The 26,840-nt window shown below is 40.7% G+C and overlaps 1 long non-coding RNA gene across 1 annotated transcript in view; it reads right to left on the bottom strand.

Annotated features, from left to right (window-relative positions):
• Positions 1-2,780: 2,780 nt before the first annotated feature.
• Positions 2,781-26,840, bottom strand: part of LOC105463353 (uncharacterized) — a 127,255-nt gene continuing 103,195 nt past the window's right edge. The window contains exon 3 of the long non-coding RNA XR_976275.2: positions 2,781-2,850. This is a non-coding gene — a long non-coding RNA (uncharacterized lncRNA). The remainder of the gene's footprint in view (positions 2,851-26,840) is intronic.

The following is a 26,840-nucleotide window of genomic DNA, read 5'->3' as shown; positions in this document are numbered from 1 at the left end:
AATGTCTGTTGTTAACCCACCTACCCTAGGGTATTTTGTTATGGCAGCCCAAGTGACAGTCATGAACTGCTCTGCCTCCATTTCTGGATCTGTGAAATGGTACTAGCAGTGGCTGTGTCTCAAGATGATTGTGAGAGTTGAGCCCAGTATGTCATCTGTGTCATGACTCGGAGGGGAAGGCGCATGAAATAGAACCTGGAGCCACTTACTGGTGCTAGAGTCCTGGGCGCCTCCAGTTTGAGACCGAGTTTCTTCATTTATAAAATGAGAAAGATAACCCCTGCTGATCCTGTTTCTAAAAATTGTTCCAAGGAATCAATGAGATAGCACTAGTGACTCAAATGACACCTTATATTTGTTTTAAAAAATTTAATAAAAACAGAAGCTACAGTTTTGATATCCCAAGGCTAACCACTCACGGCCATGTAGCCAAAACTTCAGTCATCATGATTTCCCAGAAACAATAGTTTTAATTAGAAGCAAAACACAAAATGTGAGCTTTTTATCTTTGTTGGCATAATTCAGTGAAATTAAACCAATCACCTATGGACGAATCAGCTTAAACTGCTCTATTTGACTTTAAAAGAACATTAATGTATAAGAATGAATCACAAAGAAGTCCAAAATACTTCCTCCTTTATGCTTTATAGGCTGTGCTGTAACTACTGTAAGCCAGGCTTCTTACCAGTTTTGGTTCAAAGTCTCCCAGTGCTTAAACTGTTCGTTTGTATGCATAACAAACTTTTAAAAAGTTTAACTTGCTTTGATTTCACTTTTGGCATATTAAATAAATATATAAATATTATAACATAATGTCAACATAAATTTTATAATATAAATTATTATATATACATTTAAGAATACAATAATATTAATGGTAAGTGTAATTTTGTGAACACAGACCATATAAATAGCACTATGTTTACTATTTTCGGTTTGTGATATTGCTTCTTAAAAGAGAACATCTACTGTTTATTGAGGTCTCTCGTTGGCTGGGCTCTGTGCGAGGTGCTCCCTTGCTCTAAAAGTAAACCCTGGAGAGCTCTCCTGTGTCGTCTTCTTCTTCTTCGTATAAGGGCACTGATCCCATCATGAGGGTCCACTGTTGTGATCTAATCTAAACCTAATTATTTGCCAAAAACTTTACCCCCAACACTATCACCTTAGGGGTCAAGGCTTCAATATATGAGTCTTAGGAGACACATACATTCGTTCATAATGACAACTTTGCCCGAGGTTGCCTTGCGGGCCAACTGCAATGCTTATGCTCTCAACACACTCACTTCACCAGTGGTCCCAAGAGCCAGTAGAGCATCAGACTTCCTTAGGAAGCACAGGGAGCTTCTCAACTCTCGAGACTCCAATTCAGGTCTAGAATGTGATCCAGAAATCCAATTTTACAAAGCTCCTCAGTAACCCTAAGTCAGTGATTAGGAACCACTGAACACCCACTTCAATGTGATGGGCCTGCTTCTGTAGAACCCCAAGCATCCAAAGGATAGAAGGCTGGGATCAGGGCCACACCAAAGACAAACTCTGCCCTCCTCACCATTTTTCCCAGGGCTGACTCAGCTATTTCCTACACCTTTATTGAGCTCCAATTCTTTAGAGTTGAATCGTCAGCAAAAATTTAGTGTTATCTATTGAATTTCAGCAGAGCTCGATTCCCCTGACATGCACTGTTTGTTTAGAGTTATTCATCTCTCTTTTGATCTATTAGTGAAAACATTGTTTGAAAAGGAACATTGCTGATCACTGAGGGTGCTATTTGCTTTAAAATTTTCCCTCCAAGCCATGGACATGGGTATGCTTTAGTGTTGTTGAAAGCATCATAATGTGCACAATTCTTGGGGAGGATGAGAATACCTGTTACCATATTTCTATGCTGCACTTAAAATGCTGGAGTGGTATCGGATACACTGTCACAGAAACTGCTCTCCAGCCTCCAGTGACTTGCATGGAATATGGACAAATGAGGACTGCAAGCGAGCCTTAGGAACACCATGGTTACAACTGTAGTTTAAACCCATAAACCACAAATGCATGTCTGACCAGAATTAAAAAGGATCTGAGCATTACATCCTCCTAAGTGGATTCCTCCATAGAATAATGTTGGAGAAGAGTCTAGCCCCGAGTACTTAACTTTGCAATTCAAAAGAGTTGTGACTTAGCTTCCCTTATATAACATGGGCAGCTTTTCATTATGTTTATTTGATGCAGTGTTATTGAGGCAATATTTCATATGAATAATTCATTTCTACTCCAACTTTATCTAGCAAAGTCAAAAGCAAAATCCTAAATTTCAAAATAGATCAAAGAGTTTTTTAAATAAAAGAAATGCCTTGAGTTGCCCTCTCTCTGGATCTCCCTGTCTTGTCTAGGCATTAAGCAAGCACTTACTATGGGCGACTAGGTACTGAAGTTGTTAAACGTTCACAGCTCTCCCTGCATTTTCTTTGGCGAAGATGAATCTTAGTGCCCCAGTTTTGCACTGTTTCCTCTTGTTCTTATCCAGAAATTGGGTTCTATGAGAGCAAATTACAGCTGAGTAATTTGTTTTTTACATATTTTTAACTTTGGTTGTGCGTGCCTGACTTTCTGAGATCGTCGTAGCCCTGATTACCTTCTGTTCCACTGGGCAGTCTGATGAACACAGCAGGCAAGCTGTGGTGAATAAAACAGAGCAATTACATTTGGATGCTCAAGACTGCCAGCTGCCTGGGGATGCCTCACCACAGCCTCTCCATTGTGGTTATCCTCCTTTCAGATCTTACCAAGTCATGCAAGAAAGTCGCCCTTCAAAATGATTGACATCCAAAGAATTGCCTTGGCTTTATCCAGACACAGGAGCTGCAAACAAGAGTGGAGCAGGGAGAAAAATTAAACATGGAAGAAAAAGAAAGAAAGTATTCAGGATCACTGAATCATACTTAAGCATACTTTTTCATAAAAATAGTTTTAGGCCAATGGGAGAAAAATAAAAATAACTAAAAGATCATTAAAGTCATCAAAGAAAGCTCACTTCATACATGACAGTGTTGGAAAGAACCCCTGGGGCAGTAATTTGGCCATATCACTGCTTCTGAGAGGGAGATCATCTTTTCTGGCTGGGGCAGGTAGACATTTGGGGAAGAATATAGAGACAAGAGTATCAACACAGGGGTCAGAAAAATCTAGCTTTAATTTCTACCTGGGCCACTTACTAAGTAGGGGACTGCTGTGGTTTAGATATAGTTTGTTTGTCCTACCAAAGTTTATATGAAAATTTGATCCCTAGCGTTGGGAGATGGGGCCTAGTGGGGAGGTGTTTGGGCCATTCAGATAGATCCCTCATGAATGATTTGGTGCTGTTCTATGGCAGTGAGAGCTCTGGCTCTGAGGAAACTGGATTAGTTCCATCAGGAATAAATTAGTACCCATGAGAGTGGGTGGTTATAAAGCCAGGATGCCCTTGGATTTTACCTCTTTCCACCACATGTCCACTTCCGCTTTGACCTTCTCTGCTGTGTTATGACACAGCATAAAAGCACTCGCTAGGCCGGGCGCTGTGGCTCAAGCCTGTAATCCCAGTACTTTGGGAGGCCGAGACGGGCGGATCACGAGGTCAGGAGATCGAGACCATCCTGGCTAACACAGTGAAACCCCGTCTCTACTAAAAAATACAAAAAACTAGCCGGGCGAGGTGGCGGGCACTTGTAGTCCCAGCTACTCGGGAGGCTGAGGCAGGAGAATGGCGTAAACCCAGGAGGCGGAGCTTGCAGTGAGCTGAGATCACACCACTGCACTCCAGCCTGAGCGACACAGCGAGACTCCGTCTCAAAAAAAAAAAAAAAAAAAAAAAAAAAAAAAAGCACTCGCCAAATGCCAGGGCCATGCCCTTGAACTTTCCAGCCTACCTGCAAAACCATGATCTAAATAAACCTCTCTTCTTTATAAGTTACCTAGTCTCAGGTATTCTGTTATAGCAACACAAAATGAACTAAGACAAGCTGCTGGGGCAAATTCATATGCATTTCTGGATCTCTATATTAGGAAAATAATGCTATGCACTTTTTGAGATGTTGGAAAAATGTAAATATGTTTAAGTGTCTAGTACATAGTAGGAACTTGTAACTCTTATTCAGCAACCTTGATTATTAACAGTTTACTCTTCAGAATTATGTTAAGATGTTCTAGCGTGCTCTACTGTTGCCTAGTCAACACTACACGTTGAAGATGAATGAAAATATCCACTCCAAAAACATATTCCTTTAGCTGGTTGATTTGTGAAGTAAATATTCCATAGTTATCCAACCTATAGGCAGAGCCTGGTTCCATGATGGTGGCTTGAAATAATATATACTAATTTTCCATAGTCCCTTTCAGCTAAGCATAAACAAAAGTTGTTGGAGACTTCCTGGGAGAAATTATTTTCCTGATAAATTAAAGAGAAATGTGAGGAGAAAACTCTTTTCTACTCTCTCTTCTTTCTGTCATCTAAGGATATCCTTCAAACTGCTGTAGCCATCTTAAATCTTGAGGAAAAAGCCAAAACAGATTCTGACTTTGCTCACTAACATTGTTGAGCTACTGAACTAACCCTGCAGTGACCTAGTGCCAGCTTCTTGTCATGTGAGATAATGAAGTGCTTTTACTATTTAAACCATTCATTATTTATAACTGAACAAGCACAGCCCTTGTTTCCTTGTCTTCCCAGAACATCAAGAGACTCTTTCCATTTTGTACTTGAGTAACTGAGCAGGCATATGCAAGTATTATTTATGAATAACACTAATTCATTTTCAGGGAAGTTGGGTAGCTCATCCAATGTCACAACCATGAAGTGGCAGAAAAGGGAACCTAGGCCAGTCTGCCTCCAAGGCCCATCTCTCCAGCATACTATAGCTACACAAGTAGCTATTAGCTGGTCTGATAGGAAAGATGTTAAGTTGGTGAATGTGATTTTCTATCTTTCTTTTCAGTTTATATACTGAGCTGTGTAACTGCACATCTCCACACTTTGACCTCTCTGAGCAACCTCATGTTCTGAACCTTTCCCTTCTTCTTCCTCCTTCCCATCAAAATGTGCCTTTTCTGGATTCCACTTTCTGAGGAAGCCAATACACTTTATAAGGTTAAAACTAGATAGTTAGTTAAGGGCATTATTTTAATGGGATCCTAGGTGGAGAATGCCTTCAATGTAAGTTCTCAATACTCTAGTGGACCAGAAGAGGAGATGGTCCTTTTCTATCACAAGGTCAGATACTTCCTCATGCACAAAGGTCTGGTTCTTCCATAAAAGCTAGCTGAGATTCGGAGCATGCCTAGAATTCATGTATTACTTAAGCAGGTGCTTATTAAGTGCCTCGCTTACTATACCAGCAATATTCTAGATGCTAGGAATATAGCACTAAATAAAGCACACAAATTTCCTCCTTTCATGACATTTAAATTCTAGTTGGTGGGGGGGGAGATAATTAACAAATAAATATCTAGTATTCAAGTGGTAAAAATGTTATAAAGAAAAATAAAGTCAGGTAAAGAGGATAGATTGGTGAAAGTGGACTGTCTCATCAAGAGTGATCAGGACACACTATATAAGGAACAGAAGTAAATGTTAACAGCATGACAATAGAACAGTCATGGGAGAAGAAAAGTCAATGGGAAAGGAGAGACAAAGGAAACTACAAAAAGGCTAATACTCTCTTCTTACAAAGTGGGAAATCAAGAAATGCTGCTAAAACTGAACCAAACAAAAAAGAGGACTTTACTGTATTACTTAACGTTCTAAAGTAGAAAATGAAGTCTTGAGAGAAGAAAGCGTAGGAGAAGGAACACTGTAAGGGACTAAATCTTCTTTTTCACTTCTAGGAGTCAGTAGAAACTGTGAAATTGGCAAAATAGGTTTTATCTCACATATTCATTTTCACTGATCATTGGTGGCTGCCTGGGGCCCTCTTGAGTAGAACTTCATATACAAGGCCCAACTCATTGAGACAGTGTGCTGTGATCAGTTAGTGCTATCTGCCCAGGTACAGAAAGGATCAACGACATCACGTATGTCATCTCCACTTGCAGCAACACTGGGTCATCTGAGTACAGAGGGCGAAGAGAAAGCATTAGCAGCAGGAAGAATGGGATATATCAGATTATAGAGAAACACAACGGTGAGGGGCTTAGTAATACAATAAATTCCTGTGTGAGGCTTTTTGTTTAAATTGACAACATTCTGAAATATACAAAGGAGATAAGCCATAGAGAAGACTGACCAAAAAATAGAGGTTTATATCTGTATTGTGTAAGAGTTGGGTGTCTTAGTTTTCGAATCCTGCCTTTCCCACATCTTACAGAAGAATTTAAGCAACAGAGTTTTGAAGACAAGTGCCTCCCTTGGCTGGATTGTATCCAGTGACTCATTTAAAGTCAGTGAAATGTATTTTGGGTATTGGAAACCTTCGATGGAAAAAACTTACCATTGCTCCAATAAAGCCCTCCCTGCTGTACCAATTACCTAAACAGAGGAAGCCGAGATAGCACGGTCCCAGCTGTACCATCACGCCAAATCCTGGGAACACAAGCAAAGCTTGAAATCTTACCTCTACTTAAATCATGTGGAGTCTGGTGACTTTGCTGGTCTCCTGCTCAGCTGCAAACCATGTGAAACCCTGAGCAGTCTCCCTTGGTGGCTAATGTCTCTAATAAAAACACAACCCCCAGCCTGTGTCAGTGCTCCCAAGGACTGGCATTAAATAAAGAGGATAGGAACCCTCGCGGTTATCAGAAGGGCACAGTTAGAGAGCTGTCTGCTCACTAAATGAAGCAAGAATAAAGCTTCATATTCTTTATGAAGTACAAGTACCCTAAGTACTTCCTCACCTTTTCATGAAGCAGTATCCAAAGAGGTGACTATTGCAAAGAGTCCTATGCTAGAGTTCTCATTCACACCCCAGCTCTGAAACCTTTATGTATTCGTCCAACCAATATTCACCCTAACCCTGTGCTGAATGATGAATGACCCAGTCACCCCCACCCCTGTACACCAGGCTCCACCAGTAACCAGAGCACCACGCTCTGCAGTGTCAATTTCAACAGGCATGGATTATTTCTGAAGGGCCAGGCAGGTCTCCCTCTGCTGAGGATTTCATTGCACATGTAGGATGATCAGAGGATATTTGACTCCAACCAACTCTCCCACCTGGTCAAGGAATCCTGAATTAAAGACTCATTTCTTAGGTTCCTTATTAAATGCCCCTTTAGAAATGGCTCAGCACAGTTATCAGCCATTAACACCTTAGCATGACATGTTTCCAGATGAGAGCCTACTGTGTGCCAAGGGCTGTGGCAGGTGACTTATTTAGACTCTATAATCCTCAAAAACATTCCAGTAAGGTCTAATCAGTTAATATAAATATATACACATGCACATACATGCACATTTTTGAGGACCTACTATATACATTGTACTCAGCTGCTGAGCAGGTGAAGAATGGTTTGGTGTGCAGTAAGGGTAAACCATGTACAGCCCTGAGCACCATGTAGTAATGGTGATAAGATGCATATATTAAGCAAATACAATATACAGTGAATGTATTGCCATGACCAAGGCACAAAGTACTATGTTTGGGATTTAGATGTGCTACAGAAAGAACAGGAGGGGTGCTCCAGGCTGGAACGTAGCCATTCATTCACCATGTATTTATTCAGCATAAACAGACTCACTTATACTAGAAACTATGCTGGACCAAAGAGTTTAAGCTGAGAAAAAACAGGATACGTGTGGAATATGTGTGCAGGTGAGAGGTAAAAAAAAAAAAGAAAGAAAGAAAGAGGGAGAGAGAGAGAGAGAGAGAGAGAGAGAGAGAAATCATGTGTAGAGATCTGTAAGTAATTCTATCAGGATGGGAAGCATAAAAGGGAGAAATGGGATATAAAATTAAAAAGATCTAGTGGAACCAGATCATGAAAGGTTTTGTATGTTATATTAGACAGTTTAGAGCTTATTCTACAGTCAACAAGGAGCCATAGAAGGTTTAGAGCGGGAAATTGATGTAACCAGGGCTCTGTTTAATAAAGACTAACTTGACAATATATGGAAGAAATTAACTAAAGATAAATATGGTGGGAGACCATCAAGGAAATTACTGAGTGCCCTAAGAGAGATAAGAGCATGAGCTCTTATCAGTGGAAACACAGGAAACAGAGAGAGAAGGGTAAATGCTGGCACCATTGGATTCTGAAATTGGCAACATGAGCAATAAGCCCAAGTTCTGGGTCATATTGCTACCAAGTAGACTGTACAGGGCCTGGCATAGAGTAGCCTCAGGATAAGTGTCAGAGTATAAATAAATGGATGAAGGCAGGACAGGGAGGAATGAAAGATGACTGATGTTTGAGGCTGGATGTCTGTGAATGCTTTTTGGAACAGGTTTGAGAAAACAAACCATCATGGATCAATGCCATTGACCGAGAAAGATGGGAGATAAGAAAATATCTAGATCTAGATCACAGGGCTTAGTGAAAACACACAAGGGGTCTGTGACTTTAACAAGAGAAGGCAGTAAAGGAGAAGAGCAAGGAGCTGCTGCTCAGCTGCCTCCTAGAAAAGGGTGTACAGAGTTGAGAACCTGTGGTTTTGGGGGGTACCTGACCCCCTGAGGACTATCAGGGGCAAAGGAGGTTGATAATCACTGCATCAGGACAAGTCCTGGCATGAGGCACTGGTTACAAAGATGGATTTTGCAGTCAGAGAAAATTCAAGCCTGTACAGGAATTCTGATTATGCCACTTAGTAATCAGGTCACACTATTAGAACATTCCGGGCCTTGATTTGCTCACCATTAAATAGAGATAATGTTACCAAATGAGAGTTCTTTAGAGACTGGATGAGATGGCATATGTCCACCAAAAACTCACTCTCCCCCAAAACTTGCAGAGTGTGAGTTGTTACTGGGAGGAAACTGCTTAGCCAGGCATTGCATTTCTCAGTCCCCTTTGTGGTCAGGTATGACCATATTCCAAGTCTTAGGAGAAGATGGGATTTTTAAAGAGCAGGAGAACCTTCTCCACATACTTTTCTCCAATCACTTGACTGTATGCAGAGGCATCTGGGGACCTGGGGGAGAGTGGGCAGCACCACAGACAAAGCCTGAGTTGCCAACCATCCTGTAGAAGAAAGCCAGCCTGAGATCATAGCTCTGGCATCAGACAGTCATGTGAACAAGAAATAGCCTCTATGGGGTCAAACCACTGTAATTTTGTGATTTATTTGTTACGGCAGGAGGGCTCATGCTAACAAATGCAGCAAGGATTACAACTTAAATAACAGATAAAGCATGTAGCTCTTTATCTCCTCCTGGTAAGTACTCAATAAACGTCAGCCAGAAGGAAAAAGAAAGAAGAAAGAAACAGAACTTGTGATGATGAGCAGAGACTCTGGCTCACAGCCTTCCAGGGAGCTCTAAGATCCAGGACATCCAGCTCCTCTTTCTTTCCTTTGACACGTGAGACGTATATTTTGACCTAGTGGAAGTAGAGATATATTTTCTCATCTAAAGATAAGAATATTTTATAGGAATAAAGGAATGAATGACTCACTGTATGTGAGAGAGTTCATGGGCCTCCTGAACCCTATCTTTGTACAACCTGTACATGTGCATATGTGTGCCAGTGTGTGTGCACGTGTGCATGCGTGCGTGCGCGCGCACACACACACACACTCACCCATCTCATCTCCCCATTTCCAGTCCAGGTAAAGAATCTTTGGCTTGGCATTTGGAGCTGCTGACAGTCTCCCATATCTGGCCCTACAGTTCACCATCCAGGCCTCTTCCCTGTGGTAGGTAGAATAATGGCCCTCAAAAGATGTCCATATCCCAGTCCCCAGAACCTGTGAATATGTTGCCTTATGTAGCAAAATGGACCTGGCAGGTGTGATTAAGTTAAGGATTAGCCTGGATTAGCCAGGTGGGCCCAATGTCATCATAGTGTCCTTATAAGTGAAAGTGGGAAGGAGGTGGGTCAGAGTGAGAGGAGATGCAATGATGGAAGCAAAGATCAGAGAATCAGAAAGAGATTGGAAGATGCTATCCTTCGACTTTGAATATGGAGGAAGAAGCCAACAGCCAAAGAATGAAGGTGACCTCTAGAAGTTGGAAAAGGTAAAGAAATCGATTTTCTCATAGCTTCCAAAAGGAACAAGCCCTGATGACACCTTGACTTTAGATCCACAAGACTGATTTGAGACTTCTGAACTCTAGAATTGTAAGATAGTAAATAGGCACTATTTTTAAGCTACTATGTATATGGCAATTCATTACAACAGCAATCAGAAACTAATACACCTCCCCAGAACCAGCCCCAGAGGTACAGCTGCTGGTCTCTTCCTTGCTGTGACTTGCCACACTTGCCACACAGAGATAAGATGCCACTCTGGGCTTACAAGCCTTAGTCCCTAGAGCTGAGAATCAAGTCCCAATTCTGATGTGCAGAGCCCCTTCACAGCACAGCTGTCCAACCCCGTGATCCAGCCATTATCCATCACGGGCCAAACCAACCATGACAGTGCAGTAGATAACTACCAGCTCTATTAAGCTGGGAAATGACTTCTCAGCAACCTAAAGGATTTCACAGTCATCAGATTACTAGTCCATTACCGGGAAGAATTGACATTTTTTCTTTAATTCTTCACCAGGTAGCCAATTAGGCAGAGGACATCATCAGATAATACTATTTTTATTGCAATTTCTATGTCCATTAAAATTGTTTCTTGTGTTCAACAATATAACGGGTGAGTTTCCAAATTTACTTCGTGTTTTAAAAGATTATAATAAGCACATAATGGCTCAAGAGGTAGGATCAGGCTGTTCTTATCCTCCTTCCATTGCTGAAACAGGTGTGTCAGGCAGGGGGTTGTTACGGGCTGAATTGTGTCCTCGCCACAAAATTCATTTGTTGAAGTCCTAACCCCCAGTATTTTAGAATGTGACAGTACTTGGAGACAGGGTCTTTAAAGAGGTAATTAAGATTAAATAAGCTCATTGCGGTGAGCTCTGATCCAATATGACTAGTGTCCTAATAGGAAGAGGAAATCAGGCCATTAACACACAGAGAGAGGGAGGACCATGTGAGGGCACAGTGAGATGGTCATCTAAAACCAAGGAGAGAGCCCTCAGAAGAAACGAAGCCTGCCCAAACATTGATCTCAGGTCTCTAACCTCCAAAATTGTGAGATAATAAATTTTTGCTGTTTAAGTCACTGAGTGTCTGGTACTTTGTTATGGCAGCCCTAGCTAACTAATACAGGGGGCTATCTTTATCAGCACTCGAGAAGTTGCACTAAAGATTTCTCTACTAGGCAAATAGCCAGAATTAATACACTAAGACTTTGTTTCCAATATAGTCAACTCTTTTATAAAAGCAGCAAATCAATATCTTATATTTTGTTCATTGCATCAACTAATTAGGTGAACGGAACCAACATTTTTCAAGTGCTTGCTATACACCAGACACTGTAATAAGCTGTTTAGGTCTGTTATCTCATTTAATATTCACAAGAGACATTGTTGTTTCTTTAAAAATAAATAAATAAATAAAAACACAGATAAGGAAATGAAGTCTCAAAGCAGTTAACTTGCCCAAGTCTGCATAGATACTTTGTGGAATTTATATCCGGGTCTATGGGTTCACGGGTTCATGCCATTCCCCCCCAGATTTTCCACAATCCTTTCCAGACAGCTGCATCTTTGTGCTGAAAGTGGTAAGGGCTCCAAAGGTAATACGAAGATTAAGAGGAGCCCTATTTGGTGTCCTTCGAGGTGGCAAGCTATTTCTAGGAAGGGGTTACAGAGTCGTCACAGGAGAAGGAAAAGAAAAGTGTGCTTCTTTTTTATGTACACATAGGAAACAAAAATCTAGCTGCCTATTGAGAGGATATGCACATCATTTCCCCTCCCTTGGTAATGCGGCTGCTGCTAGTGCTTCGGGAGTGCGATAAACAAGTTGTAATGTATTAGCGCAAGTGGTTGCAGCAGCATGCTTCTATAGCTGGCAGAATTCCTGAGAAATGGCTTTTATGGCACCAATCTCCTTGGAGACCTTAAATAACAGCCTAAAATGTATGGTACAAAGATCACAGGGTTTATTACTTTAGTTTCAGCTGGTGTTCTACAATTTGTAGTTTTCCTGATAAATTGGGATCCATTCGGCTGGTACATATTATGTAGGATGGTGGAATTTTCTCTTCTGCATTGAAGGATTAGAAATGGGCAGATGCCTTGATTGGGTAATAACAGTACCAGCCCAAGTCGTGCGTGTCAGACAGGGCTCGAGTTGAATGTTTGGGCTCATTTTAAAGAGGAATGGGTTCCCGCAGTAGGACTGCAGCCCTTCCTCCATCTCCCAGATACCTTCTAGGCTCAGAGGACCCAGGCACTGAAGTTAGTTATCTCACGCTTTCATCAGGACCTGGCTAAGGGTAAACAAATGCCACATGTCATGGTCCCTTTTCGGGGGTGGGCAGGTACGTGGGGTCCTTACTGAAATATGCAAATTAAAATCCTACTTCAGAATTCAGCAATGAAGGAATGACTTTTTATACAGAACCTATAGATACATTGTTTCCTATTTTCCATGAATTAAATTACACTGAAATCTGCTTTCAGTGGCTGTGGCTATGGCTGCTTTCTACATACTTAATCTGATCTTGTTCAAAATCAGATTTTACAGGCTGTGAACAAAGAATATTTGAGAGAAAGCTGTGAGTTTGTGCTCATGATTTTCACCCAGTTAATCAGAGTCTGTCAGTTTTTAAAAAAAAAAAATTTTGTAAGAAAGAAAAGGGACAGCAATTGCATCTTGTTATTGTTGTCCTTATTGCTGTTGTTCCATTAAAAAAAAAAAATCAAACTATGATGCAGGAACAGTAACTTTCTCTCAGCTGAAAATCTGGTATAGATTTTAGCATTGGACTTTGGAGCCCTTCCAAGTTTTGTCTGGCTATTAATCTGCAAAGGATGAAGGATTTACACAAAGGGCCTCAACTCTGAAGTGTCATTAAGTTCTATTGGGTCAATAATTCCTGAAAATGAATTAAAACAACAAAGTTCAATAATTTTATAGACATTGTTAGCCTGTATCTTTGGAGAGGAAATAAAAGGAAAAGAAAATAAATGGGCCTGGGTGTGAGGAATTGGAAAAATGGTTAGGAGAGAAGAACTCTGCCCCTAATAGATTCCAGATATTCCTTTGAGCTCACAAGCCACCCAGTTTTCTGTGGTGAGAAACACTTTCCAACGTGTGATTGCAACTGTGGCTTACTCCTAGGTAGCTAACTTACTTTCTAATGGATCTTTCTAAGATAAGGAAACACCCCCCTTGATATCACTGGATTCCCTAGAAAGAAGATGGGGCAGATGATTAAATGGGCATCCAGTTGCTGGAACTCGTGCCTCAATAACATCGTTTGCTGCTGTAGACCCATTGAGAGCTGGTTCAGTTAAAGGCTCATATCTAGTCAAATACAAGGTCATGAGCAGCCTCACAGTAAGTTGTATCTAAGACCAAGCTAACTATTCTTGATAAATGAAAAGACAACCCAGGTTGTTTACTGTTTTATAACCTATGGCAAGATTCTCAATGGTCTTGTCTCCTGGGAAAGATGCATTCTGGAAATTAGTCCTCTAAATACAAAGGTTCTGAGTGCAGTGACCACTCAAACAGAGATGGAGGAAAGGGGGAGTGGGGAAGGCAGGAGCAGACAGATGCAGTGATTGGCCCAAGGGGGCTGTCTTAAGTGCCAGGCAGGAAGCATTTCTCCTGGATCTCACAACAACCCCATGAGGTAAGAATTGATACTATTATTCCAATTTTACCCATGAAGAAACTGACACTGTGACAAAATAAATGACTCATTCCAAGGTTCACGAGCACTAAGTGATGGAAGCAGAGTTTGAAATCCGGGAATCTTTCTCCACAGTGCCCCTTTTTTGCATTAGAGTATAACCCTTGGTGGAGAAACCTGAGTTGATTAAGCTCACCAACCAACCTGAGACTGAAATTTGGGAGCACAGTTCATTCATCATTAGGAACTGCTTGTAGAGTCCACATAATTAAAGACGAATTCACACATCAAGACCTACTGATGCATCTACACACAGGAAAAGACCCACTGGGAACTCAAGCATCTTACGGCCGACAGCTAAATGATTGACCATGGCCATTTAAACTATGCTACGGAATCATCAAAAGTGGAGTTGCCTCTTTAAAAACCTCCTCTGTGATATTTTAATAACCTTCCCTCATCTTCTGGTCCTGATTCCCAGTTATCCCTCAATGGCTAATCCCTTTCTCTTGTCACTGGCTCCTTGTACTCTGAACACTTTCAATTACTAGGTTGTTAACTGAAAAAAACACAGCCTCACAGACCCTTTGGGATAACCCAAGAAAAATGGCAATCATCTCTGTAAGCAAGAAATGGCCTCACCTTAAAAGAGAACCAATCAAAAACATGCAGACCTCATACCCTGATGACTTCTCAGAAGAGAGCCAGTCATCCATTGAAGTAAGCTTATTCTTTTTCTCTTTCTTTCTTTCAAGTAAAACTTCCAGCAGCCATGCTCCTAAAGACAGTTAAGCACAGCCAGAAACCTATTAAAATTACAACCAACTACTTGAAGGACTGAGGTCCTTCCAGCTCTCACAATGATGTAAAGTAGCCACTTCCTGAAGAATAAACACTAAGGGGCCTTCTGTGACCACAGGATGAGAAAATGCAACCCAACTTCATTAGCAGCTGTGTCTGGCCTTCCATTCCAAAGCCAAGCCTGCCTGTCCATGGAGAAACTGGGGGAGAAGATTATATATCAAGGCCTTTGTAGCTGACAGCTCTCTCACAGTCAAGGTTCTCCCATACCCATCTTCCTAGTGAGGAATTAGATGGAGAGAGGGTTGAGGGAAAGGTTGAGAAGCCCGTTATCTCTTCTTCATGTTGGAATGGGAGAGAGGACCAGAGACTTATCCACCAGAAGGCTTCCCCGCTTGACATTCTTCCATCAGTTGCTCTGACACTTTCTTGGGGTTTCTTTGAAGAGGGTGTATTAGTGTGTTCTCACACTGCTACCAAGAAATATCTGAGACTGGGTAATTTACAAAGAAAAGAGGTTTGATTGGCTCACAGTTCCACAGGCTACACAGGAAGCATGATGCTGGCCATCTTCTTGGCTTCTGAGGAGGCCTCAGGAAACTTACAATCGTGGCAGAAGATGAAGTGGAAGCAGGCTCGTCTTATGTGGCTGGAGCAGGAGGAAGAGAGAGAAGTTCTGCACACTTTTAAACAACCAGATCTCATGAGAACTCGCTCACTATCCAGTACCAAGGTGAATGGTACTAAACCATTAATGAGACTCTGCCTCCATGACCCAGTCACCTCCCACCAGGCCCCACCTCCAATACTAGGGATTACATATCCAAACTGTATCAGGGGCTATGTTGGATGACCCTCCTAGCCTCCAAAGACAACTCTGGTATGGATTCAGATTATTTCCAAACTCCTTCAACCAAGCTCTATATCAAGTACCCGTGATATACAAGGCAATGGTAGGAGGCAACACCTAAGACCCAATCCCTGCCATAGCAAGGAGTGCACAGAAGACTTGGGAAAAGAGGTCAATAGACAAAGTATTATACTAAATACAATAAGGGCCATGACAGAGCCAGATGTGATTTCACAGGCACAGGTGGGGATTTGGGGAATTAGCAAATCGGATTGGGGTTAAGAACTAGCAACTGAAGGTGAGGACTAAGCTGAATCCTAAATAACAAATAGGGAGTTTGAAAAGAAGAAGGGGGTGCCATGGACAGATGGTTCAATTACTGTTCTTAACTTAGACATAACATTATCTTCTAAGAGAGAAACTAATGAAAGTTAGTATATCATGAGGATGTCCCCATAAGAGCAGTGATCTTGCCCCCCATGTTAACAATTTTACTCTAGCACCTAAGAATGGGCGCAGACAATAACAAAGATGTGAAGTCAACCCAAATGGCCATCAACGATAGACTGGATTAAAAAAATGTGGTACATATACATCATGGAATACTATGCAGCCGTAAAAAGGGAAAAGATTATGTCCTTTTCAGGGACATGGATGGAGCTGGAAGCCACTATCCTCAGCAAACTGATGCAAGAACAGAAAACCAAACACCACATGTTCTCACTTACAAGTGGGAGCTGAACAATGAGAACACATTGACACATAGGGAAGCACAACACACAATTGGGCCTGTTGGCAGGGATTGGGGGAGGGAGAGCATCAGGAGGAATAGCTAATGGATGCTGGGCTTGATACCTAGGTGATGGGAATCACCATGGCACATGTTTACTTATGCAACAAACTTGTGCATCCTGCACATGTGCCCCAGAACTTAAAAGTTGAAGAGGAAAAAAAATGGGTGCAGAAAAGGTGTGCCATAAATATTTTCTCTGAACATGCGAAGCACACTTGGCCTCAGGACATTTGCACTCCTTCAATGTTCCCACTCCCATCTGCATGGCTCACTGTCTCTCTTCCTTCCCATTATTCTAAATGCCTTTTCCCTACTTGAGCTTTTCTCATAGCACCTACCAACTGATATCACATACGGTTGGTTGTTTATTGTCTGTCCCTCCTACTGGAATATAAGCTCCATAAGAGTAGGAACTTAATCATTTTTGCTCAGTCGATATCTTCATCAACTATTAAGTGCCTGGCACATAGCAAGCACTCAATAAATACTTGCTGAACAAGGGAATGCAGTTGACTACTCCCTTAAAGCCATTCTAATTCCTCCAATTCTCTGTTCACCAAATGACTATAGTTCCTCATTCAGTTCCTCCTGAATGCCAGGAAGAGAACACTCTGAAAAGTGCTCTGGTTTTTTTCACTTTCACATGAAGGCCCAGGCAGTTTTACATAGATTCTAACAAACATGGAAGGGTTTCTCATTGTCAATAAGGTCAGGTCCAAATCTGCTGGAATGTCATACTAAGCTCTCCATGACTGGGCTTCTGTTTTCTCCTCCAGCCTCACTTCCTCCACTTTCTACTTTCTACTTTAGACTTTGATGCACTGAGCCACTGGCTCCAGAGGATGGCTTCATTCACTCATCCAACATTGAATGGGATGACCTACGAGCCCAACACAGTAGTTCCTGCAACTTGAGTGTATTGTTTTCTCTTCCTTACCAGCCTTCCCCTGGCTTTACCAAGTTAATACACACCTGTTCTTTAATGTGCAGATTATCAGAGCTGGGATTCAGTCATAGAGGACCAAGCCACAGGAAGATCAGAGAAGAGAACAAGGCAGGCTTATCTCTGGGTTACCCAGGAGCATTCAGATCATGAAGCCTATCCACAAATGAGGCAGAGGAGACCAAAGACAGCTACCTTCTTTATTTGATATGGTCACCTGATGTTAGCTTTTGGCCTGCATTATCCTTCATATTCGTCACTATCAATGTTTGAAGTAGCAAATTTGTAAAAATGGCCAGGATCATGCAGATCTGATGTGCGGAGATATGGTCCCAGTGTCTGTGCTGGAGGGGATCTGGTGACCCTCAATTATGCCTCTTATGTTCCAAATCATTTATTCTGGTGCTTAAGGCTAAAAGTCCAAGTATTTTCAGCTAAAGAAGTTAGAAGATAAGTCCCCCAGATACCTGGACATCTGCAGCAATAGGACTCCCTAGGTCACCGGGTTCTTTGAAGGGATGGTAGTATTTATGGTAGCTGGTTCACTACAAGAAGATAAGTGATGGATACATGAATGGGGAGAGCAAGTTTCTGAAGCTGGTGGCCACTATCAAAGCTGGCTTGGCTCAAGGCCAACATGGCCTGAAGGCAAAGTCCAAGGACCTTGGCCCAGCTGTCTTTGCAGAAAGAACTGAAATGCCTCCTAGACACCTGGTCTTTTCTTGGTATTCCTGCAGCCCCTGGGGCATGGGCACAGATAGATATCCCTGGTCTTTGCCTCTGTGAGTGTGTGTGTGTGTGTGTATGTGTGCACATGTATATATCTCAGGAATCTGGCTTTGCACACTAGCTCTGCTTCCCTCCTATTCCCTACCCTTCACCATCTCTCCCTACAGTCTCTCATGTCTCCTTGTCTACCCACTGGAGTTTGGGACAGGTCCTGCTTCAGGCTTCCTTCTCAAGGTGGAGCCAAGAAAGGGAGCAGACTATGTAGGTGAGTGACTGTCTTAGCGTGCCATACATTTGAAATGGTTCTCAATTCAATAAACATTGGATGAGTTGAACAAATAATAATGATATCACTAATAATAATGGGTCATAGTGATTTAACTCAGTCTATACATTTCTCCCAAAACAGTGAATAGACGGGCATTTTATAAAAATTTGATTTATATTAAATAACAGCAAAACATCATTTTTATTCATGACATGGATGAAATGCATGAAATTGAGATGACATCAAGCATTTCCAAGGATGTGCAGAAGTGAGTCCTCTTTTACATGCTGCTGGAAGTGCTGGAATTTCCTTGGAGGGCACATGATTCAGCAGTTCTGCCCCTTGGCATCTATCCTAGAGAGATACACATAGGTGCCCAAGGAACCTTACAAAGGTGCTAGTATTGTTTTTCATAGCAGAACACTGGAAATGATCTAAATGTCCATCAATACAGAAATAGCTACATAAATTCTATCATACCCATATTATGGAGTGTTACACAGTCATTGAAAAGCATGAAATGTATCTATTTGTACCATATGAATAGATTGCCCATGTAAACTCCATGAACTCAGGTGGTTTGGTTTTCTTTCTCTTGGTTGTCCAATGTATTCTCTGTAATTTGGAACAGTGCCTGGCACCTAGTAGCCACCCAATAAATTATGTGTTCAATAAATGGAAGATGAGTAAAATGCACGTCATGCATAACAGAATGATTCTTTTATATGTGATAATTGTTATTTAAAACAGAAAAAAAATAGTTTCTATTTTCTACTAATAAATATATGTGTGTTAAGGCTTAGAAAAATATCTGGAAGGATGTAAACAAATATAATTCACTGGGAGCAGGTAGGGAGGTCAATAGGGACTTCAGCCTTAACAATAATGTTTTAATTCTCATGAGGAGAATATTCACATATTACTTGGCTAATAAAAAATTAATTTAAAGATTTTTAAAATTCATAATTAAAACTATGGCGTTTGTTTTTGAGGGAGAGAAAAACAATTAGCCCAGTGCTTTTTAATTTTTTCCTTGTCTAGAAGTGGAATGAGTTTCAAGACTTGAAGATAGAATCCAGTTTGCAGGTGCACGAAAATTGGGGTGTGTGAGAGTAGGAGCCAGGCAGGCCATTGCAGGGCTAGGGTGGTGTTCATGGAGATTGGGATGAGGAAATGGGTCCCAGAAATTTTACCTAGGAAAAAGAGAATGGCAGAACTTGCAAAGGGATAAAGAAGAGAGAGACATTATAAAAGACTACAAAGCCAGGGTGACTAACATTGTTGAGTTACCAGCAGAGGGACTGTTCAGAAGAAACAGCTTGCTTTGAAGGGAAACAGTTAGTTTGGTTTGGGAAATTTGGGGCTTGTAGTGACTATGGCATGTCCAATTAAAATCCCTTTTAATCGGGATATTGTACTGGATATTGGCAAGGGATACTGTAGAAATAGTATGGGTGATGCTGATTTGAAAATTATTTGCATAGAGAGGGTAGTGGGTAATGGAGCAATCTAATTAGAATGAGTTCTCCATTGGAGTGCATGTAAGGACTAAAGGAGAGGGAGCAGCTCTCTAGTCTACAACCACCCCCAGTTAGGGTAATGCCCAGGTATGGTGCTTCTCCGTCAGTACTCCTGCATGTCACTCAAAAGGATGTCAACAACTGAACCTGGACCAATGTGAGTAACAGGAAGTATCTATTACCAAGTTCATTAACAAGAGTCCTGTTTATATCTCAGTCGTCAATTGCAGTCAATTGCCTGGACAAAGATGTCCTTAATTGGTAAGTCATTATTGCCCACAAGAGTTACAGCTTGTGTGAAATGCAACAATCTCATATTTCCTGGGAGGGTCCCCTTCCCTTTATGTAATATAGGACTAGTTATTGTACTGTGTCACAAGGGATGATCATCCACAAGAACACTAAATCACTTCATCTATGACATAATTTCAGGATGAGAGTCCTCAAAAGTAGTATTGCATTGATGCTCAAATCTCTACTAAAAGGCCAGGTCCCTTCTGTTTAACATCTGGTTCTCAATTAAAGTGTACATAATCCCCATAGTGATGGCACCATGGAAGCTACTCTAACACTGGAATCAACCCAACTGAGAATCAAATCCCAATTTTACCACTTCAGCTCTTTGAACTTGCCTCTCTAAGCCTCTGTTTGGACAGCTGTAAAATGGAGTGATAATGTGTGTCTCAGAGTTGTTACATAAAATAAAGGAAATGATATATGTGGATCACATAACACATGATAGCCCCAAAATAAATATCCATCCCCCTTTCACTTGTCTACTTTCTGAGGAGACAAAAGGAGACAATTCCTGAAGGACAGGGATGAGAAAGGCACACCTGGCCTGTCACACGGATTTGGTTCATCGTAGAACTACACACTACTCTAAATGATGAGTTTGCTGATAGCTAAACTTTGATGAGATAGGTCTATGATCAACTGGATTTTGAACATAACCAAAGCTTATCCCATGTAAAAAAAATTCAACCTGCACACACTAAGAAAGGAATACATAAAATGAGCAAATGACATAACTCTTGTTTCCAGAATCCCAGGTAAGAGAAGAGGATAAAAGTGGAAGAGTTCTTTCATTTAAAAGGACAGTCCCAAAGCATTCACCATTTCACATTTAAATGCCATCCCACTTAGCTTATCCTGTTGCTCTCCACGACAGAGCCAGTCAGGGCATGTGCTAGAAGTAAAAGGGATATAGGAAGACAAGAGGAGAGGCAAGAACAGTGATCAGAGTGGAGCCAAGATCCCAGGGCCTGCTGTCTTACTGCACCTGCATGGAGCCAGAGCACCTGGCTGCATGGGAGAACAGTTTGGCCATCAGTATGTTCCATCCTTATGGTGCTCGTGGCTTGGGTAGCTCCTGAACTTTTCATGCTGTGTTTGCATTCTTGGCTGTCAAATGGACCTAATCATTCCAGAGAGTTGGAAATAAATTAACAACAGGAAAGAAAAGAATTGCCTCTTCATGTACCTTTCCCAATAACCCCTAGCCAGAAGATAAAACACACATTATTATTACCATGTGCACTATTTCAGACCATTTTAACCAATCCTCCCAGCCTTCCTTAAATTTCATTAAATTATTAATGTATTTAGCCAAATATATGGTGAAATTTAAGTAAATTTTGATAACATAAAGGAAAACAGGTTTGTGAGCGGCCTTAATTCCACAGTCCAATCCTCTCTGTGCCATTTATTAGCTGTGTAACATTAGGCACGTGCCCATTTTTTCTGTGCCTCAGTTTCCTCACCTGTAAAGTGGTAAATGGATAATATTACTGCCGTCTTTATTATTAGCACCTATTTCATAGGTTAATTTAAAGGACTAAATAAGTGAACAGACACAAAGCTCTTAGGCCAATAGATTCTACTAAAGCAAAAGCATACAGTTAGAGTTCAGTAATATTAGCTATTATTATTGTTGCTGTTATTAACAACAGTTTAATATCATAAGATTGTGAGGCATCGTAAGAAACCATCTAACTCCTGCACTCTGAGTATTATTTTCAGCTCTATCTCATCAATTACTCCATGACTCTGTTAATTCTATCATTTAACCCATTTTTAGGATTTTCTTGAGTATGTGTATAAATATTATTTACATGTGGCTTTTAGCAACCCTGATAAAGCATGGCACAGTGACCACATGTCCTAGATTTTCTTGGATAACCCAATTTTATTCTTTTTGCATTAAAAGACTTAATTTGTTAAATGCATACCTAAATCGGATTTAACTTTATATCACTGCAAGATTTCCAAATATATAATTTTACAAATCAAGCATAAATCTTTGCTCTTGACTTTACATCCAAAAATGATTATAACGAGTATACGTAATTTTAAAAGAATAGTTTCTAATAATTCCCATGTTAGTAACAACACATCTAAGAATTACAAATAAAATGTATTGAGGGCTTTTGACCTAGAGATTCACTTTGTCGCTAAGGAAAATTGCTTGCACCTTGACCAGCATAGTGCTTTACACAGGGAGTAAGCAATTAGAGTAAAACCTTTCTGATTCACCCTAATGACCACAAGACCCAAAGAACACATGATCTACTGACTTTTGCTTATTAGTAAGAATGTGAAAAGATGAGATTAAAAACTAAACAGGCTATTTTATACATATGTTTTTTAACTGAGAGATAACATGTGTTTTTATCACATGCAACATGATGTTTTGAAGTATATATACATTAGGGAATAATTCAGTCTAGCTAATTAACAAATGCATTACCTCACATAGCATTCCACTGTGTAGATGTGCATATATTTTCTTTATCCATTTATTTATTGATAGACACTTCTTAGGTTGGTTCCCTATCTTGGCCATTGTGAAGAGGGCTGCAATAAAGAACATGAGCAACAAAAACAAAAGTGTAGAATTACATCAAACTAAAAAGCTTCTGCACAGCAAGAGAAACGATAAAGAGACAACCTACTGAATGGGAGAAAATATCTGCAAACTATACATCTGAAAAAGGGTTAATATCCAAAATATATACAAAACTCAAAAAACTCAGGAGCAAAAAATAATAACCTGATTTGAAAATGGCCAAAAGACTTGAATAGACATTCTCAAAAGAAGACATACAAATGGCCAACAGATATATTTTAAAAATTAATATCGCTAATCATCAGGGAAATGCGAATCAAAACCACAATGAGGTATCCCCTCACCCCAGTTGGAAAGGCTATTATCAAAAAGACAAAAAGATAACAAGTGCTGGCAAAGATGTAGAAAAAAGGAAACTCATCTATACAGTTGGTGGGAATGTAAACTAGTACAGCCATTATAGAAAACAGTGTGGGGGCACTTCAAAAATTAAAAATACAACTGCCATATGATGCAGGAATCCCACTACAAGGTATACATCCAAAGGAAATGAAATCAGCATGTTGAAGAGCTAACTGCAAACAGGCTATTTTATATATTAGAAATACATCTCAGTGTTATTTGCACTTGTTTATTTTCCAATTTAGGATATTTATGCTAAAGGCACTCAGGAATCCAAAACTTCTCTTTTTTTTTTTTATTATTATACCTTAAGTTCTAGGGTACATGTGCATAACGTGCAGGTTTGTTACATATGTATACTTGTGCCATGTTGCTGTGCTGCACCCATCAACTCATCAGCACCCATCAACTGGTCATTTACATCAGGTATAACTCCCAATGCAATCCCTCCTCCCTCCCCCCTCCTCACAATAGGCCCCAGTGTGTGATATTCCCCTTCCCGAGTCCAAGTGACCTCATTGTTCGGTTCCCACCTATGAGTGAGAACATGCGGTGTTTGGTTTTCTGTTCTTGCGATAGTTTGCTGAGAATGATGGTTTCCAGCTGCATCCATGTCCCTACAAAGGACACAAACTCATCCTTTTTGATGGCTGCATAGTATTCCATGGTGTATATGTGCCACATTTTCTTAATCCAGTCTGTCACTGATGGACATTTGGGTTGATTCCAAGTCTTTGCTATTGTGAATAGTGCCGCAATGAACATATGTGTGCATGTGTCTTTATAGCAGAATGATTTATAATCCTTTGGGTATATACAGAATCCAAAACTTCTTTAAAACAAAGTAAAGTTTGTCATCCTTGCTATTAATTAGGGTGTGGTGGGGAGACAGTTCTCAAAAGAAGATTAAATTGGCTATGGCTCAACAGAAAAATACTAGAAGAAACTATTCCTTAGGTTTTGAATGAGAAGGCTTAGACTCTCCATTCCTGGCTCTGCCATGGACGACTTGTATGGTTTTGGGCAAATCACACATTCACTCAGCTTTATGATTGGAGTGAAACAGCACTAGGCCCTCTTTTAGAGTTTAGCAGCCTATAAATTATATGACTACTCAGTTCTGTTTTATTAAAAAAAAAAAAAAAAAAAAAAAAGCTTGGTATTGGTTGCAGATGTTTCAAAAGGATCCTTATTTTGACAGTTTATCTTTGCCTTCAAGATTTAATGGGGGTTGCTTAATTGCTTTATCTTGTTTAAATTGTACCCCTATCTCCAAATCCTATCTGGACAGGGCAAAAGAGACCACAGCCCCTATCAACCCATAGAAATTCTCACTGCCACCCATGGACATGAAATCTGTCATAGTAGACCCATGACTTTGTAGTCCATTCAATTCAGCTAATGCATAAATAATTCCAACTTGGAAATCTCCAGTGGGGGCTACAAAGGTCATGTTGTTCTCAGAAAGTAAAAGTCTCCTGGAGAAGAAAAAGAGATAGGTTTATAAATACTTCTACCTCAAAGGACTTTATATGAAATTCTATTGGAGAGGTGCAATGTACTCCAGGAGTTTGAAAAAGACAATAATTCTGGAAGACTCAGGGAAAACCCCATGGAGAAGTTGGGATTTTGGCTAGTTTCCAAACTGGGTTGGATTTAGACCAGTCAAAATGGCAATCCTTCAGGAGGAAGGATTGTTATTATAAAGAAACAGAATCAGAAGAGGAACATATAGTGGGTTCAGTTGTGTACCCCAGAAAATATGTCTAAGTCCTAACCTCTGGTACCTGTAAATGTGACCTTCAGAAATAAGATCTTTACAAATGCAATTAAGTTAAGGATCTCAAAATGAGATCATCCTGGGTTTCAGGTGGGCCCTAAATCCTAAGGAAGTATTCTCAGACAGAAAGGAGAAGGCACACAAAGACACAGAGAAGTCCATGTGAACACTGGAGTGCTGCTGCCATAAGCCATGGAATACAGGACCCATAATGCACAATTTTCCTGAAAGTTCAGAAGCTGGAAGAGGCAAGAAAGGATTCTCCACTAGAGCCTTCAGAGGGAGTGTAGCCCTGTCAACAGCTGGATTTTGGACTTGGAGCCTCCAGAATTGTCAGAGAGTATGATTCTGTTGTTTTATGCCACCAGTTTGTGGTCATTTGTGGCAGCCATCTTGGGGAACTAATACTGGAGGTGTTTCCAGGAATGAAAAGTGAGGGGCCCACCTGGTTCTCTCTTGAGTGGTGTTAATTAAAGGAGTGGAGACTGTGGGGAGAAGGGCAAGAGAATAATGAAGGGATAAGACTTCAAAGACAGTTACAAATGGTGTAGCAAGCTCTTTGAATAGGAATAGAGACACACAAAGGCATTTGAGGCATAGTGAGAGTATCAAGACCAGGTGACTCAAGTTGTGTATAAGACAGATGTGTAGGGGAAGAGATTAGAGACAGGAAACAGAAAGTTCAAGGAAAAGCAACAAGGGATTAAATCAAAGCAACAGCCACAGTGTTTAGACTTGGCAGATGTTGGGCTGAGGATTTCGTGTTTAGCTCAATGGGTTAGGGAGTGGGAGAGAGAAGTCCAAGTGATTCTTATGGAAGCTCCAGTCATAAGGGTTTAGACAAAGGAAAAGAAAACAGTTACTGAGACAAAGAATTCATCAGAGAAGAAGAAAAAGAACCAGTGGAATACCAAAAGAGGCTAGAGACTCAAGTAGGAGGCAGCATCTAATGATACAGACAGATCACACGGGCTTAATATAGAAAGCTTGGTGATTAAGTGGTTTCTGGTGATTTTTGAGAGCCCACTAGCCATGGAATAGCAAAAATGAAATATAATTTATAAGGGTGTAAAAAAAGAAATAAACATACCAAGTTTAGTGTACCCATTTATTTTTGGTAGAATAGAATAATGTGTGAAATGTAACTTAATTAATTAGAGTGGGGCGGGGAGGTAGTTCTCAAAAGAAGACTAAATTGGCTATGCCTCAACAGAAAAATTCTAGAAGAAACTACTCTTTAGGTTTTGAGTAAGAAGACGTAGACTCTCCCTTCCTGTCTCTACCACACATCAGTTGTATGGCTTAGAAGTGTCAAGAAAAGGTCCTTTAGTCCTTACTTGGGCTTCAGTATGTTAACATGCTATCTCCAGTGAGCCCCTGCTAACCTGCAAATGACATGCGAAACATTAATTCAATAGCAAAGATACATTTGCCAGATGAGCTAATTGTCACTCAAAAAGAACTGTCATTCAAGGAGGATGCCTGAGAAACTGGAATATTGCACAAATCTGTGTTTACTCAGAAAGAGATCAGGACAAGACCAGAATTTGCTTTAGTAGGGTGTGCAGCAGATGGTCCTAGAGAGCTGGAGTTGGGGAGGGAGGTAGCGTAAAGCCATAGGAAAACTAGAGGTGGGAAGCAGGGATGGAGCAGGGTGAAACAAATGCATCAAATGACAACTTTGCCTACATTGCTTTTCTGTCTAGGGACAGCCTTTGGCTTGCGGGTCCTGCAGTCACTCAGTGATTTGTTCTGGTAATTATCTAGCAAGTATCCCCCAAAGAGAATTCAAGGAATGGGTAATAATCTGAAAGTACACACTGCCTCTGATTTCTGGGCCTTTTTCATATCCTCAAGAGTATTTTTCAAGACTTTTCAAGAAAGTACAAGACAATTGCTGCCAATCTGAGAAGATTTTACCAAAGATCCTCCTGGAGCATCAGAAACAGAGAATTTCTAAGTGGAAGACACCAGAGGTCACCCAGCCCTGCTCTCTGCGTAATGCCGCATAGAGCTGATCATTAACCAATATGCATTCCATAGAACAAGTCCTCAGCTCCTCATTTTCTCCTGCTGTTTACCATCCCAAA

This window comes from Macaca nemestrina, chromosome 10 (genome assembly GCF_043159975.1).
Source record: "Macaca nemestrina isolate mMacNem1 chromosome 10, mMacNem.hap1, whole genome shotgun sequence".
Taxonomy (NCBI): domain Eukaryota; kingdom Metazoa; phylum Chordata; class Mammalia; order Primates; family Cercopithecidae; genus Macaca; species Macaca nemestrina.
This window is presented reverse-complemented; position numbering and strand designations above follow the sequence as displayed.